This window comes from Dendrobates tinctorius, unplaced genomic scaffold (assembly GCF_039654945.1).
Source record: "Dendrobates tinctorius isolate UK_male_01 unplaced genomic scaffold, ASM3965494v1 ptg000046l, whole genome shotgun sequence".
NCBI classification, from domain to species: domain Eukaryota; kingdom Metazoa; phylum Chordata; class Amphibia; order Anura; family Dendrobatidae; genus Dendrobates; species Dendrobates tinctorius.
This window is the reverse complement of record NW_027361714.1, coordinates 2,340,548-2,358,957: the sequence shown is the minus strand read 5'-3', so window position 1 is coordinate 2,358,957 and position 18,410 is coordinate 2,340,548. Positions and strand designations below refer to the sequence as shown.

At 41.7% G+C, this 18,410-nt stretch overlaps 1 protein-coding gene across 6 annotated transcripts in view; it reads left to right on the top strand.

Moving 5' to 3' along the window:
• SASH1 (SAM and SH3 domain containing 1) overlaps positions 1-18,410 on the top strand; it is a 222,841-nt gene that overhangs the window by 190,988 nt on the left and 13,443 nt on the right. The window lies entirely within an intron of this gene.

The window sequence follows — 18,410 nt, the reverse complement described above, 5'->3', positions numbered from 1 at the left end:
ACATAATATTATTGTGTATTTTTCATAGGATACACAGTAAATATATAAGTAATAAGCCATTGGAACCCCCACAGTTCATAAGAATGGTGGCCCAAATGGCCTGTGTGAATAAAGAGGAGGCAACGCTTGTGCCCTACTGCTCCATTCACATAGGGAACATTAGGACCCTCGTTCTCGTTATTCCAGGGGGTGCCATTATTGTCAACAGATAAATAATAGGGAAAAATCCCAGAGACAAGCAAGTTTCCAGAACACTTAGCAGGAAGAGGTCACTTTCCGTGTCTGACTTTTCTGTAAAGCCTTGTTAGGATTTTTAGTGCGCTCTGGAGTAGCATACAATTACACACATAATTACAATACAGATGGCAATCTGTTGTATAATCTTAATACAAGCAGAAATAATGATTTAGCATTTCGGATACTGCCTTCATAATTAAAGGCCAAGAAGCAAATCCTACCATCTGCGTCCTGCAGCTTGTGAGCCGTCATACTGTAAATAAAGATGGCCCGCCATCCATGGGAAAATGTAAATATTACTTGGCTAGTAAATTATTGTATGGCTTACAGGTCTTTGTCACTGTCAAAGAGGGTTAAACATTTCCTGGTAAAGACAAACTGGTTGTTTAAGGTGGAAGTAAACCTCCGCAGCCTCCATAATATCCAAAGCATTTCCGGTAGATGGGTCAGGGCAGCGCTATGCAGCGAGGATCTGCTCCGACCTCTCGTGCCTGTTTACACACCCAGATTGGGGTATTGCTTGTTACATTGAATCGCTCTCTGTCTACATACATTCCTTTATGAACAGCGTAAGGGCTCATCCCTGTGGCTGAACTTATGATCCTGGTTTCATCCATATAGTTGATCCCAGCACAAGATAAGGAACGTTTCCAATTTTTTGAGCTGAGATCATTTTTTACTTGTGTTAACAGAGACCAAAAATATGGCCCTAAATAACCTCAGTGTTGACCACAATATTGCTCATCTACATGTTTAACCATGAAGTACTCATAACAAGTTACATTTTCTACTTTCTGTCCAGTGTTACAAGAGAGACCCAATCTTAAGGGCAGTTACGTGGACTGCTACTGTACATTGTAAGATTTTAAAGCTGTAATTAAAGCCCATGATGTGTAAATAGAGACATGTATAGGACTTATTTTCATTATGACGATGGCATGTTCGCGTACATTCTGTAATAAAGAGTTCTGTTGGTATAACACCTCTGCTTGCTTCTTTGACTTGCATTGTTCTAACCCATTGCATTTCTTGCTGCTTCCTCCATTATTCACGTCACAGTGCATTGCGCTGATCATATACCATGTGCTGTTACATAACATGCTGTCATTCACACTATTAATACTGTAACGCATTTTATGGAAATAGAAGTAATTCGAATTATGCGGCATGTAGTTATTTGGTGACACTTACCTTTATAAAATCAATTTTCAAGTTGATGGTTGCCTATTAGATTTTGTTAGAATCACTCTGAGCAGGGAAATAAAGCTGTTCACCTTTACCGTGAGCAATTGGCAGAATGATGTCGGAAAACGTCAGGCATAAAAAATAATCAAAAAGTGTCCATGGTGCACAAAGCAGCCTATAAGAGTCTTTTTTTCAGTGTAAGGCTAGTTTCACACTAGCGTTTTTTCGTGCTGCGTTTTTGCGCAGTGCAAACACATACAAAAAACGCATCATGCGTTTTGTATGCGTTTGCTGCTTTTTTGCGCATGTGTTTTAACCATTTTTTAGCCATTTTTACTCTTAAAACGCATGCGTTTTTAAATGCAGACGTGCGCATGTCTATGCGCACATCTGCGTTCCCATATACTGTAATGTGTGTTTTGCACATTCTGTGCGCAATCCGTGTGCATGCGTTTTTTTGAGACAAGTCGGACGGACCAAAAATGCAACAAGTAGTGTCCGGCGCACTTGGGCGCACACTACAATAAAACGCGTACGAACGCGTGCAAAAGCTAGACCATGCGCACCCATGTTAAAGATAGGGGAAAAAGAAGGAAGCACATGTATGCACAAAAACGCAGCACAAAAAAACGCAAGTGTGAAACCAGCCTAAGAAATGATCAGCTTGGTTGCTGTTTCTGCCACTACTGAAGACCTTTACTACTGACAACATTTGAGTATTTATATGTATTCTTTCCATACAGTTCAAAAAGATCTCTTTAAAGGGGTTGTACAGTACTTTTATATTGTATCCTATCCTTAAGATAGGTCATCGATATCAGATTGCTACCAGGCACCCTCAATGTTGGCACCGGTTAGATGTGATCAGATTCAGAACTGCACAGCACATCAATATAAAGATACTAGTTAGCCCCTTTAAATATGTACAGTTTGCCCTAAGATACACATTGTAATAGCTGCACTCAATATCCAAACACAGTATGGATAGATAGGGAAAAAATGTAGGTGAGTGAGAAACTCCAAAATAATATATCGATCCTACAAATATAGGGAGTAATTACCCCAGAAAGGTAGAAAAGGTCGTCGAAAAATGGTAAAATATATAACAATTTATTAAGTGGTACAATACAAAAATAAAAATAAAGTGACAAAAATGGTGGTTATAAAAAATGCACAAAACAAAGACATTTTATTTATTTTTATTTTTGTATCGTACCACATTTTGATACTTAATAAATTGTTATATTTTTTTTTACCTTTTTTTTCTACCTTTTCTGCCTTTGTGGGGTTATTGCTCCCTATGTTTGTAGGATCTACATTGTAGTAGCTGTAGGAAATCTGAATTCGATCATTTATTGTCATAACAGTATGAAGAAAAGGTTTTGCCAGGCATGGAGAGATCGGTCTACTAGACAGTTCCCTCCCTCTCTTTGCTCGTATGGCTCTGCTTTATTGACACATGTATAGGAAGAGACCTGTCAAATAAGCCAAGTCTTCCAATCGGAAGCTGGAGGTGAGCGTTGCTTCTAGTTTTATAAAGTAAAGCATGGTTTACAGCAACTAGATAATATGTAGCGATTTCATGCTATCATAACTACGGACTGCTGATAGGTTCATCATATGTAAGTGCACAGTAATGTGATCCTAATATAACTTAGTTATGTTCTCTTCAAACTTCCATCAGTATAGTCAGTGCTGTGGTGAGTAAGCAAAAGAAACTTCCATCTTTACGCAAAGTGCTTTTCCAGGCAAAGACGAAAAGTCTGCACTTATTACCCATCAATATAGTACCTGAAAATTAAAGGGGTTTTCCATGCTGAGTAGAAAAGTATGCAGTCACTCTGTGTGGTTGCAATGAGCACACTGTCATGATTCCCCTGGTTTTTCCATGTGAGTGTGCATACTCGCGGCAGTGTGCCGACTTGACTCTTCTTGGCTAAAACATTGAGTGAAGTGCAGGGGCGTTTAAACAGCAGAATACAGTGGTGTAACTAGAGATTGATGGGCCCCGGTGCAAGATTTCCCCCCCCCACCTCACCGAGATATCTATGTGTCTTCCATGCTGGTATATCTGTCCCTCATGGTATATATTTATGCTCTCCATCCTGGTATATTTCCCTTATGTTGGAACCCATCTTGGTATATATATCCCACATTCTGGCATTGTTCTTTAAAGTAAATAAACAAAGAAAACCATTATACTCACCCAGAACATAGTAGTTATGGGGCCCCATAGCAAAAGTATAATGCACTCCCCATTGTCCTCTATATAGTATAATGCACACCTCATAGTCCTCCTTATAGTATAATGCACTCCGCATAGTCTTTCATATAATATATAGTACCCTTCATAATCCTCCATACAGAATAATGTGCCCCCATAGTCCTCCATTCAGTATAATGCACAACTCACAGTCATCCATGTAGTGTAATGCACAACCTATAGTCCTATATGTCGCATAATGCAAACACATTCCTGGTATATGTTCCCCATTCTGATATATGTCCCCATCCTGGTATATGGCCCCTATCCTTGTATATGGTCCACATCCTGATACAGGTCCCCCGTCCTAGTACATGTCCCTCATTCTAATACATGTCCCCCATCCAGGTATATGGCTCCCATCCTGGTACATGTCCCCCATGTTGGTATATGTCCCTCTTCCTGGTATATGCCCCCATCCTGGTATATATCCCTCATCTGATAAATGTCCCCATCCTGGTATGTGGTCCTCATCTGGGCGCCACCCTGGTATATGTCCCTCATCCTGGTATATGCCCCTCATCTTTGTACAAGTCCCCAATACTAGTATATGGCTTCCATCCTGGTATATGTCGCCACCCTGGTATATGTCTCTATCCTAGGCCACATGCTGGTATATGGCCCTTATCTTGGGCCCCATCCCGGTATATGTCCCCTTCCTGGTATATGGCCCTCATCCTGATATATGGTCGTCATCATGGTATATGGGTCTCATCCTGGGCCCCATTCTGGTATATGTCCCAATCCTGATATATGGCCCTCATCCTCGGTCCCATACTGGCATATGTCGCCATCCTGCTATATGTCTCTCCTGGGTCTCATCCTGGTATATGACCCTCATCCTCTGTCCCATACTGGTATATGTCGCCACCCTGGTATATGTCTCTATCCTAGGCCACATCCTGGTATATGGCCCTCATCCTGGTATATGGCCCATATCTTGGGCTCCATCCGGGTATATGTCCCCATCCTGGTATATGGCCCTCATCCTGATATATGGTCATCATCATAGTATATGGGTCTGATCCTGGGCCCCATTCTGGTATATGTCCCCATCCTGATTTATGATCTTCATCCTCGGTCCTGTACTGGTATATGTCGCTATCCTGGTATATGTCTCTCCTGGGTCTCATCCTGGTATATGGCCCTCATCCTGGTATATGGTTCTCACGCTCGGTCCCCAGGGCCGGTTTTAGGCAAAGTGGGGCCCTAGACAAAATTTAAAATGGGGCCCCAAATGCTAACATATTGCACATCACACAGAAGCATTTCAGTTGTATTTACATGCGCTGAGTTCAGGACGCTAAATGAGTGTGATCGACAATATTGAAGTCATTCAACACTTATTTCCCGGCCTCGTTCCACCATCTGAGAAAGAATGATGGGAACAGAACAATCACTAATGGATCACTAACAGATCACCATACAGTATCATGATATCAGCAGCACATCTACAGTTTACACCCCATAGTCCTCCATATAATATAATGTCCCCCATAGTCCTCCATATTGTATAAGGCTGGGTTCACATTGCGTTAGGGTCAATCCGCTAGCAGGATCCGTTAGCGTAAGCGCCGCTATCTAACGGATCCGTTCGCGCACCTATTTACAGCAATGTTAATAACGCATACTAACTCATGCCGAAATCGGCATGCGTTAGCAAGTATGCGTTATTTCCTGAAGCACCCTCGAACGCTGCTTGCAGCGTTTTTGGGTGCGTTGGCATTAATGCACAGCGAGCGGACCCGTTCGCTGTGCATAGGAATGTATGGGCTAACGCATGGTAGCGCTAGGTACAGGAGCGCTACCATGCGTTAACGCATACTGTTAGCGCTATAGCGCTAAAGATAACAAGAATGACATTAGCGCTAGCGCATCCGTTTAATGGATCCGTTAAACTGATGCACTATCGCAATGTGAACCTAGCCTAATACACTCCCTATAGTCCTCCATATTGTATAATACACTTCCTATAGTCCTCCATATAATATAATGTGCCCCCATAGTCCTCCATATAGCATACTACACTCCTTAGTCCTCCCATATAGTATAATACACTCCCCATAGTCCTCAATATAGTATAATACACTCCTCATAGCCCTCCATTAAAATACACTTCTCAGTCCTCCATATAGTATAATACACTCCTCATAGTGCTCCATATAGTATAATGCACCGCCATAGTCATCCATGTAGTACAATTCACTTCCCATAGTATAAAGCACCCCATAGTTCTTCATATAATGTATTCCCCATAGTCCTCGATACAGTATAATGCAGCCCACATATAGCATAATGCAGCCACCCCACAGAGTATAATGCAGCCCCGCCATATAATATAATGTAACCCCCATAGAATATAATGCAGCCCCCTCTTATAGTATAATGCAGCCACCCCTTAGAGCATAATGCAGCTACTTCTCAGAGTAAAATGCAGCCACTTCACAGAATATAATTCAACCCCCCCATAGAATATAATGCAGCCCCTCCATAGAATATATGGCAACCCCCTCAGAGTATAATGTAGTCCCTCCATAGAATACAATGTAGCCCTCCTCATATAGTATAATGCAGCCCCCATAGAATATAATAAAGCCCCCATAGAATACAATGTAGCCTCCTCATATAGTATAATATAGCCCCCTCATAGAGTATAATGCAATAACCCCCCATATAATAAATATAATACAGCCCCCCATAGAATATAATGTAGCCCCAAGTAGAATATAATACAGCCCACCTCCCCATAGAATATAATGTAACCCCCATATTATATAACACAGCCTCCCCCATAGAATATAATGTAAAATGTACCCCCCTTGGTATATAACACAGCCGTATATAGTATATAGCCCAGCACCACATGGTATATAGCACAGCTCCACATAGTATATAGCCCAGAACCACACGGTATATAGCAAAGCACCACACGGTATATAGCACAGCACCACCATGGTACATAGCGCAGCACGACCATGATATGTAGAACAGCACCACCATGGTATATAGCACAGCCCACCATGGTATATAGCCCAGCATCACATAGTATATAGCCCAGCATGGTATATAACCCAGCACCACATGGTATATAGCCCAGCATGGTATATAGCCCAGCATAGTATATAGCCCAGCACCACATGGTATACAGCCCAGCATAGTATATAGCCCAGCATAGTATACAGCCACCCCCCGAATGGCCCCAGTACTCACTGATATATTAAAAAAAAAAAAAAACACTCTCCACCTTCTCGTGCCCGCACTGCTCCCGGCTCCTGTCTCCTGCTCTGCCTGGCACACAGTGAGAGCGCGATGACATCATCGCGCACCCGCTGTGTGTCAGAGGCAGAGCGGGGAATGATGGTAGAGGGAGTGTCAGCTGACACTCTCTCCATCATTGCTTTGAACTACCGGCAGTCGCTGGTATAGTTCAATGCAGCGGCGGCGGGGGGAGTCGGCGCTGGGGGCAGGCGGGCCCCCCTGCCTCACAGGGGCCCCATAGCGGCTGCATGATGTGCCGCTAGCTGGGGGCCACTGGGGGAGCAGGGGCCCTAGGCAGCTGCCTGGTCTGCTTGCCCCTAACGCTGGCCCTGTCGGTCCATACTGGTATATGTCACCACCCTGGTATATGTCTCTATCCTAGGCCGCATCCTGGTATATGGCCTTCATCCTGGTATATGGCCCTTATCTTGGGCCCCATCCGAGTATATGTCACCTTCGTGGCATATGGCCCTCATCCTGGTATATGTTCCCCATCTTGGGCCTCATCCTGGTATATGACCCCGCTGTTCAATACACAGAAAAAAAAATCAATAAATGCTCCTGCTCACCTTCCGAGCGCTTCCACTCCACGCAGCATCCACTTCTTGAGCTGGCAGCTTACTTTGGCGTGCATGATGTCACTACCATGCACCACTGGCCACATGCGCACTGACGTCAGCTGCTGGCCTTTGATTGGCTGGCAGCATGTATTGTGGCTCAGGGACTTATACAGTCTGAGGACGGACATACAGCTGAAGTGGTGGTTGACTTTGGAGTGCCCCTCACCCGTCGGGTCATTATGCCCCTGGCAAGAGATCACAGGTATAAAAATCGCATACATGTGGTCACTTGGCCGTCCATTTGCAGAGGGAATATAGAGAAATGAGGAGAAATGTCTGCAGTCACTCTATTGTACTGTAACAACTTTAAGAAATGTGCTAGGACAAAATTAAATAAGAATGATATAAATCTTTATTAATGAATATTTAAAAACAAGGAAAGGGGAAATAAATATCCAATGTAGCAAATACAGGGAGAAACATTACATTGAGAAGTAAGGATTATACAAAATGGTGAGCAAGCAGGAAGTTTATGCGTGAAAAACATTGGTAAGTACTAGAGCATCATATTAAAACAGACAAAGTTAAGGTGCCAACACTATTTCAAAGAGTCAGACAAGTAATAATGAAGTAAATGTAGACCTAAAATGCGTATAAATAACAGGACATATAATCACAAGAATACATGCAGGCTCACCTACCAACAACCTGATGCGCATTTCACTGATGCTTCATCAGGGGTGGCACCCTTGATATATCGCTAGAATATGCCATTACTTTATAATCGATAGGATTTGAACTTCTGAGACATTTGTAAATCCTAAAAGTTAAGAAGCTGCAACACCAATTCAACTCTGCCATCTCTTCACCGTTTTTTTTTTAAGCATAGCTGTACCCTGAGCCACACGGCTGTACAGGAAACTTTTAGCTTGAATTGTGCTGCAGCTTTCCTGCACAGCAGGTGGACAGTGCGCTGCTATGAAGGACTGATGATTGTCAGGACTGATGATTGTCCCAGAGGTAGGACCCCACTGATAATAAAGCATAGTATAGTACAGGTGCTTCTCACAAAACTAGAATATCATCAAAAGATAATTTATTTCAGTTCTTCAATACAAAAATTTAAATTCATATATTATATAGAGTCATTACAAACAGAGTGATCTATTCCAAGTGTTTATTTCTGTTAATGTTGATGATTATGGCTTACAGCCAATGAAAACCCAAAAGTCATTATCTCAGTAAATTAGAATAATTAACAAAAAACACCTGTAAAGGCTTCCTAAGTGTTTAAATAGGTCCCTTAGTCTGTTTCAGTAGCTCCACAATCATGGAGAAGACCGCTGACTTGACAAATGTCCAGAAGGCAGTCATTGACACACTCCACAAGGAGGGTAAGCCACAAAAGGTCATTGCTAAAGAAGCTGGCAGTTCACAGAGTGCTGGATCCAAGCATATTAATGGAAAGTTGAGTAGAAGGAAAAAGTGTGGTAGAAAAAGGTGCACAAGCAACCGGGATAACCACAACCTTGAAAAGATTGTTAAGGCTATTCAAAAATTTTGGGGAGATTCACAAGGAGTGGACTGCTGCTTGAGCAATTGCTTCAAGAGCCACCACACACAGACGCATCCAGGACATGAGCTACAAGTGTCGCCTTCCTTGTGTCAAGCCACTCATGACCAATAAACAACGCCGGAAGCGTCTTATCTGGGCCAAGGAGAAAAAGAACTGGACTGCTGCTCAGTGGTCCAATGTGTTTTCAGATGAAAGTAAATTTTATATTTCATTTGGAAATCAAGGTCCCAGAGTCTGGAGGAAGAGTGGAGAGGCCACAATCCAAGCTGCTTGAGGTCTAGTGTGAAGTTTCCACAATCAGTGATGGTTTGGGGAGCCATGTCATCTGCTTGTGTAGGTCAACTGTGTTTCATCAAGTCAGCACAGCCGTCTACCAGGATATTTTAGAGCACTTCATGCTTCCCTCTGCTGACAAGCTTGTTTGACCAGCAAACTTGCCTGACCTTAACCCTATAGAGAATCTATGGGGAATTGTAAAGTAGAAGATGAGAGACACCAGACCCAACAATGCAGACAAGCTGAAGGCTGCTATCAAAGCAACCTGGGCTTCCATAACACCTCAGCAGTGCCACAGGCTGATCACCGCCATGCCACGCCGCATTGATGCAGTAATTGATGCAAAAGGAGCCCCGTCCAAGTATTGAGTGCATTTACTGAACATACATATCAGTACGCCAACATTTCGGATTTTAAAATCATTTTTCAAGCTGGTGTTATAAAGTATTCTAATTTACTGAGATAATGACTTTTGGGTTTTCATTGGCTGTAAGTCATAATCATCAACATTAACAGAAATAAACACGTGAAATAGATCACTGTTTGTAATGGCTCTATATAATATATGAGTTTCACTTTTTGTATTGAAGAACTGAAATAAATAAACTTTTCAATGATATTTTAATTTTGTGAGAAGCACCTGTATATTCTAGGAAAATGCCAACATTTTATGTATTTAAAAGCACAAAAATCTAGATTCTTATGTTTCTTAAGCTAAAATGTATTGTTCGTTATAGTGTCTACTAATTAGCAACAATAGATATGAAATCTAACAAAAATAGTCAAAATATTGTAGTCACAGCAGCAAAAATATATGTCAGAAGCGCCTCTATAGAAAACAAAGAACGCATATCTGGTGTGTCTACAGACTACGCCAACGGAAGGATTTGCATAATTCTTACTTTGGTCTACAGATTTATTAGCTCTTTGTACATTAAAATAATTTATTATTTTGAAATAAGTTTTACAGTTTAATTAACTGCTTGCAAATATCAAAGAAGACAAAATCCTCCTCTGTCCTTCAAAGTAACTTCCAGCCAGAAGTGGAGTTATTTCATCGTTTTTACTTGTTTTGGAGATGAAAGAAGTACAAAGGTTTTGACTTAAAAGAAAGTGATAAGATCTATTAAAAAAATGTCCTGGGGAAGAACTATTATAGTTTGATCTCATTTTATTGAGTGTTCCTATATGTACAGTATACAATACACGGGATCCTAGGAAAGGAATGGGAGGCGGCTCTGTGGTTTATACTTTGTAGATGAAGGACGTCCAGGTACATAAATGGGATTTTGCCCTCTCTGGAAACAACTTTTTCCTTTTAGTCTAAATTTAATTTAGGCAGAATGTAAAACGATTAGCATAAAGTATAGGCCGGGTTCTGACAGCCGATGTTAACATTGGACCATTCATGCCTGCAAATTACAGGAGCAACTAGCTCAGCGTGTAGCGCCATGTGTCCACTATTTTATGCAGTTTTCGGGGCTGTAAAAAGCAGAATAGTACATACTGCGATTCTCCCACAAAGACCATTGGTGACCTTGAGTGTAGTGTAAATAAATATGGGTTAGTGGTTAATATAGGCACACGGACAGCACACTGACCAAAATATGCTTCTACTTACATAAAACTAACACGCCTGATCCAGCTTAATGCAGGGCTGGATATTTCTACATCTGAGGCTTCTAACTCCAATTGGCCCACATGGAAATGTGCAGGGCCCATAGACAGAAGAAGCTAGGTCCTGACTACTATTGCCCAATAAGATCTCAGATTTCCACATGGCACTTTTAAAGGGCCATGTTGTTCTGAACTACTGTGTGGGCACTGATGTACTAAATAGATACCTACAGTGGCGTGTAAAAAATTTGGGCACCCCTGTTCAAAATTATTGTTATTGTGAACAGTTAAGCAAGCTGAATATGAAATGATCTCTAAAAGGCCCACAAAGCATGAGAAGGCTATAAAAAGATAGCAAAGCTTTTTGAAGTTGTCCTTTCCTCAGTTCAAAATGTAATTAATAAATAGCAGGTAACATGAATGAATAGTGGAGATAAAGATAAGGTCTGGAAGAGCAAGCAAAATTTCAGTGAGAGCTGCTCATAGGATTGATAGAGAGGCAAATAAGAACCCACGTTTGACTGCAAAACACCTTCTGAAAGATTCAGCAGACTCTGGCGTTGTGATATATTGTACTGTTCAGAAACACCTGCACAATTTTGGTCTTCATGGAAGAATCTTCATACGCACCATAAAATTTAGTCAGAAGTATGCAAAAGACCATTTAAACAAGCCTGATGCATTTTGGAAATAAGGCTTCTTTTACATTTACCAGGTTTTTTTGTGGCCCTTTTTTGCGGGCCGTATCGCCGCAAAAAAGAAAGTTCTGCCGCAATAATGGACCGCAAAAAGCTTACGGATCGAAGTTTTTCAGTGTTCTAATACTATGGAAGAAGTATTTGAAAAAAAAAATGGCGTCCCGCAAAACCGGAAGTGACGGTGCACCGCAAAAACAAACTTCCGTTTGTTTTTGTGACCCCATTGATTTTCAATGGGGGCCATGTCCGTACGCCGTGAAAAAGATCAAGCAGGATCGATCTTTTTTCACGGCCGCAAATACGGCCATACGGCGCACCGTTGAATTTTTGCGGGCTGAATCTATTGCGGCCGCAGAAACAGCCACCAAAAACACGGCATGTGTAAAAGAAGCCTAAGTCGCATTTACCGAAGAGGTTAAAATAGTGGGGAGGGATCCTGTTTTTCTATTTATAAGGTAGGACGGCGCCAAGGCCAGCAGCCCTGACGAAGAAGGTCCATGTATCTTCTAAATGCATTAGCGATTGGCCCTTCTCAACCTCCATCTTTCAGCTTCCCGCTTTAGGTGACGTCACCCAGACCACACCCCCTTACACTCCGGCACTACTTAGCGGTGTCTCCCGGCCGGCGCACGCCGCCCGTTCCTATCCTTCAGTGAGTGCGGAGGTGGTTTCCAATAGGGGGGACGTTCCCCAATTCCTATCCTCCCTCCACCGTGTTTATATTCATATTAAGACTGCAGGAGCCGTTTTGTTATAGCATAGTTACCTTCGGACCACAGAGTCCATATTTATCCCCGCTCTTCCGGCATTCGTTGAATAGGATCCTACATGCTGCAGTGATTTTTACGGAGCAGTCCACTCACTATGTGCATAGCAGTTCATCCTGCATATTGCAAGATCTACTACAAGTAAGGATCCTGATTTATTACAAGCCTAATTTTTATATCTAATGGTTACTATTTGAACATTTATCAATTAGGATGCACCAGGGGGAGGATATTGTGATCTATATTTATGTTCTTAACTAATGATTATTAATCTAATTATATTATTGCATTATTATGATGTCATGACCAAGAGCTGCGCTCGCTAATATTTGGAGTGCAGAGTTGTATGTGAAGAGGCTGGCTGACTGGCTCATTTCAAAAACTAGACCAGCCTCCTCTATCTCGGCCAGTGCATAAACGGAAGGCTAGTACCCGTATCCATAGAATAAGGCACCTTTGACAATACAAGTATATCAATAAGTATTATATATTTATACTTTGTTACACATGCAAACATATTTTTAAATGGGTAAGGTAAAAACAGTGTAAAAGGTATTTCAATACGACACAGATTTTTTTTTACGATTGCTTGCTAACATTTAGTTTTGCAGATATTGCATAAATGTTAACCCCTTAGTGACAGAGCCATTTTACAGCTAAATGACCAGGCCAATTTTTACAATTCTGACCACTGTCACTTTATGGGGTTATAACTCTGGAATGCTTTAACGGATCCCGCTGATACTGAGATTGTTTTTTCGTGACATATTGTACTTCATGTTAGTGGTAAAATTTATTCGATAAGTCTTGTGTTTATTTATGAAAAAAATGGAAATATGGCGAAAATTTTGAAAATTTAGCAATTTTAAAACTTTAAATTTTTATGCCCTTAAATCAGAGAGATGTGTCACAGAAATGTCTTAATAAATAACATTTCCCATATGTCTACTTTACATCAGCACAATTTTGGAAGCAAAATTTTTTTTTGTTAGGAAGTTATAAGGGTTAAAAGTTGACAAGCGATTTCTCAATTTTACAACAAAATTTACAAAACCATTTTTTTAGGGACCACATCATATTTAAAGTCATTTTGAGGGGTGTACATGAAAGAAAATACCCAAAAGTGACACCATTCTAAAAACTAGACCCCTCAAGGTGCTCAAAACCACATTCAAGAAGTTTATTAACCCTTTACGTGCTTCACAGGAACTAAAGCAATGTGGAAGGAAAAAATTAACATTTAACTTTTTTTGCATAAAATTTACTTAAGAACCAATTTTTTTATTTTCACAAGTGGTAAAAGAGAAAATAAACCACAACATTTGTTGTGCAATTTCTCCTGAATACGCCAATACCCCATATGTGGGGATAAACCATTTTTTCAGCACACGGCAGAGCTCGCAAGGGAAGGAGCGCCGCTTGACTTTTTCAACGCAGAATTGGCTGCAATTGAGATCGGATGCCATGTTGTGTTCGGAGAGCCCCTAATGTTCCTAAACAGTGGAAACCCCCATCAAGTGACTCCATTTTGGAAACTAGACCCCTTAAGGAACTTATCTAGATGTGTGGTGTGCACTTTGAACCTTCAAGTGCTTCACAGAAGTTTACAGCGTAGAGCCGTGAAAATAAAAAATATTTTTTTTTCCGCAAAAATGATATTTTTGCCCCCAAATTTTTATTTTTACAAGGGTAACAGGAGAAATCATATCCCCACAGTTGTTGTGCGATTTGTCCTGAGTATGCTGATACCCCATATGTGGGGGTAAACCACTGTTTGAGCGCACGGCAGAGCTCAGAAGGGAAGGAGTACCGTTTGACTTTTTCAATGCAGAATTGGCTGGAATTGAGATTGGACGCCATGTCGCTTTTGGAGAGCCCCTGATGTGCCTAAACAGTGAAAAAACCCACAAGTGACACCATTTTGGAAACTAAACCCCCAAAGGAGCTTATCTGGATATGTGGTGAGCACTTTGAACTCCCAAGTGCTTCACAGAAGTTTATAGATGCAGAGCCGTGAAAATTAAAAATCTTTTTTTTCAAAAATGATTTTTAGCCTGCTATTTTTTTTCCAAAGGGTAACAGGAGAAATTGGACCTCAAAAGTTGTTGTGCAATTTGTCCTGAGTACGCTGATACCCCATATGTGGGGGTAAACCACTGTTTGGGCGCATGGGAGAACTCGGAAGGGAAGGAGTGCCATTTTGGAATGCAGACTTTGATGGAATGGTCTGCGGGCGTCATGTTGCGTTTGCAGAGCCCCTGATGTACCTAAACAGTGGAAACCCCCACAAGTGACCCCATTTTGGAAACTAGACCCCCCCAAGGAGCTTATCTAGATGTGTGGTGAGCACTTTGAACCCCCAAGTGCTTCACAGAAGTTTTTAACGCAGAGCTGTGAAAATAAAAAGTATTTTTTATTTCCACAAAAGTGATTTTTAGCCCCCAATTTTTAGACCCCCAAAGTTGGTAAATAGTGGAAACCCCACAATTTTTGCTCTAACCCTAACCCCAACACACCCCTAACCCTAATCCCAACCCTAACCCTAATCCCAAACCTAATCCTAATTCGCCCTAACCCTAATTCTAACCCTAATTCTAACCCTAGCCCTAACCCTAGCTTTAGCACTAACCCTAACCCTAGCTTTAGCACTAACCCTAGCCTTAACCCTAGCCCTAACCCTAACCCTAATGGAAAAATGAAAAAAAAAAAATTTCTTTATTTCATTATGCTTGCCTAACTAAGGCTAGTTTCACACTTGCTTTTTTTTGCAGCGCGTTTTTCCCGCAAAAAAACGCATTGAAAAAACGCATACAAAAGCATACAACTGCTGCGTTTTTTTCAAGCATTTTTATGAGCATGCATGAAAAAAACGCAGCGTTTTTATGCATTTGTATGCGTTTTTAGTGCGTTTTTACCGCGTTTGCGTTTTTTTCCAACATTTTTAGGTGGCCCCTCACACTACCCAAACCATGACTTTACTAACCCTAACCCTGACCCTAACCCTAACCCTGACCCTAACCCTTAACCAAATCATACTTAACCCTAACCCAAACCCTAAACCCTAACTAACCCTAACCCTGACCCTAACCCTGACCCTAACCCTAACCCTGACCCTAACCCTAACCCTGACCCTAACCCTTAACAAAACCATACTTAACCCTAACCCTGACCCTAACCCTTAACCAAACCATACTTAACCCTAATCCTAACCCTGACCCTAACCCTAACCCTGACCCTAACCCTTAACAAAACCATACTTAACCCTAATCCTGACCCTAACCCTGACCCTAACCCTTAACAAAACCATACTTAACCCTAACCCTGACCCTAACCCTGACCCTAACCCTAACCCTGACCCTAACCCTTAACCAAACCATACTTAACCCTAATCCTGACCCTAACCCTGACCCTAATCCTTAACAAAACCATACTTAACCCTGACCCTAACCCTGACCCTAACCCTAACCCTGACCCTAACCCTAACCCTGACCCTAACCCTTAACAAAACCATACTTAACCCTAATCCTGACCCTAACCCTGACCCTAACCCTTAACCAAACCATACTTAACCCTAACCCTGACCCAAACCCTGACCCTGACCCTAACCCTAACCCTAAACCCCCTTAACTAACCCTAACTCTAACCCAAACCCCTAAATTCCATGGTTAAAAAAAAAAAACGCATATGCAAAAAAACGCATACATGAGCATGCCAGTGCGCACAAATGCGCATCCATAGGCTATAATGGCCATTTTTAGCGCAAAACGTGCGCATATGTGTGCATGCGCTTTTTTGCAGGGCCAAAAAATGCAACATGCTGCGTCTGGAAAATACAAACGCACACCCCAAAAAAACGCAGCGCATGAAAATCGCATACATGCGCTTACAAGCGCGCAGGTATGCGCACCCATGTTAAATATAGGGGAAAAAACGCATGCGCACATGTGCGTTTTTTTCCAGCGCTAAAAAACGCAAATGTGAAACCAGCCTAAGGGGGTGATAAACGGGGGGGTGATTTACTATTTTTTTATTTTAATCACTATGAAGGTTTATCATAGTGATCAAAATGAATGAATGGAATCTGCCAGCCGGAGCCTGCAGATTCCCTGTGGGCGCACTGGTGGGACACAGGATCACCGGGAGGGGACCCTGGACCACGGAGAGGTATTGGTGAGGTACCAGGGGGATCGGGGACCCTCTTTCTCTCTCCTCTGATGTGCGATCACATCAGAGGAAAGAGGAAATTAAATGCAAAATCGCGGCTTTTTTTTGCGGTCGCCGTTATAGTGTTAATAATGGCGATCGCAAAAGCGGGGTCGGCAAAAACCGACCCGATTCATGTTCTCTGGGGTCTCGGCTACCCCCTGCAGCCAAGATCCCGGAGAAAATCCGACACTGAGGGGCACTATTTTCTTACTCCACAGCGCCGTGAATTCACGGCGCTGTGGTTTAAGTACCCTTAATTACCGCCGTTAAAAGGCATATCGGCGGTCGTTAAGGGGTTAAATGGAATCTGTCACGGTTTTTGCTACTCCGTCTGAGACCAGCATAATGCAGAGGCAGAGACTCTGATTCCAGAGATGCGTTACTTATTGGGTTGCTTGCTGTCTTTTTGATAAAATCACTGTTTTATCTGCTGTAGATCTTAAAGTTCTCTGAATGCTTTGCTCTGTATAACTCCGCTCACATCACTGATTGGCAGCTTTCTGCCCAGATACAGTGTGCACAGAAAGCTGCCAATCAGTGGTGTGTGCGGGGTTATACAGAGCTCATGAATATGGAGGACCACCTTGCAACAGGTTTACTAGTCTTCAAATGTTAATCTCCTGTTGATAAAATAGTAATTTTATCAAATTTAAAGCAAGTAGCCTAGTGAGTGGCACATTGCTGGAATCAGGATCTCTGTCTCTACATCATGATGCTCTCAAATTAGATTAAAAGAAACTGGTTACAGATTCCCTTTAATACGACACAATTTATTAAAGTAAATGTCATTGTGGAGAGGTTTGGCAATAAGTACAGATTCTGACTGTGATTGTACTAGGGACAGCTGTTTATTATAACATATTATAACAAAGCAGCATGTTAATGGCAGATCACAGGTGTTAGTAGTTGTGTTTGGAAGGAACCCAGCTATCCATTTGGCTGGTGAGATGATTAGTCATTTTGACCACCAGGAGACGTTATTTCTACATCACAACTTATCACTATAAAGTCTGCATATGGTTTTGCCTCCAGACCACGCCATAAAGAATAGAGACTATCTGACCTGAGCTAAATGACTCCTGAGTGTAGAATACCTTACTGGTTCTCAGTCAGCTGAAGGATGAGAACTGGGAAAGTGACTACATCCAGATACAACAGCAATTATTATGTCACTTGTAAAAAATGTAAATATACAACTATCACACTCATTGCGATCTACCACATCCACAAGCGCAGCCAGTGTATGTTTATGTTTTGATGCAATTGCTGCGGCTGTTACAGTGACTCTTTGTGAGTTTTATGATTTGTGAATTTAATTGTGAAGAATAGAAACATTATGAAACATTGCACTGCTATGTTTTGCATTGGGTCATGTTTCCCAATGATGCATTATTATAGACACTTTCTGGCTCTGTGCCACACTCTATTTATCATCCTCCTTTGTATGTCCTCCAGCAGATGGAGGAAAGTGTAATTCAGGCACAGACTGGCATCCTTGCAAGGTTCCATAATTCTTGGAGATCATTAGGTAAATTTGTGTCTGTTGTCGTACTGAGGTCAAACATCAGACCCAGCACCACAGTGCAAACCATCACCGTGCGAAACCAACCAGGGCTTCACTCTAAATCCAGGACTGCTTGAGAACAGAAAAAGGAAAACATTTTGTCTGTGTTTCTTTTTTTTTTAATGGTTAATAAAGGACATTTATTAGGATTTTAGAAATGTAGTAGAATCATTTAACCGGTTAATTGTGGAACGCACAACTGA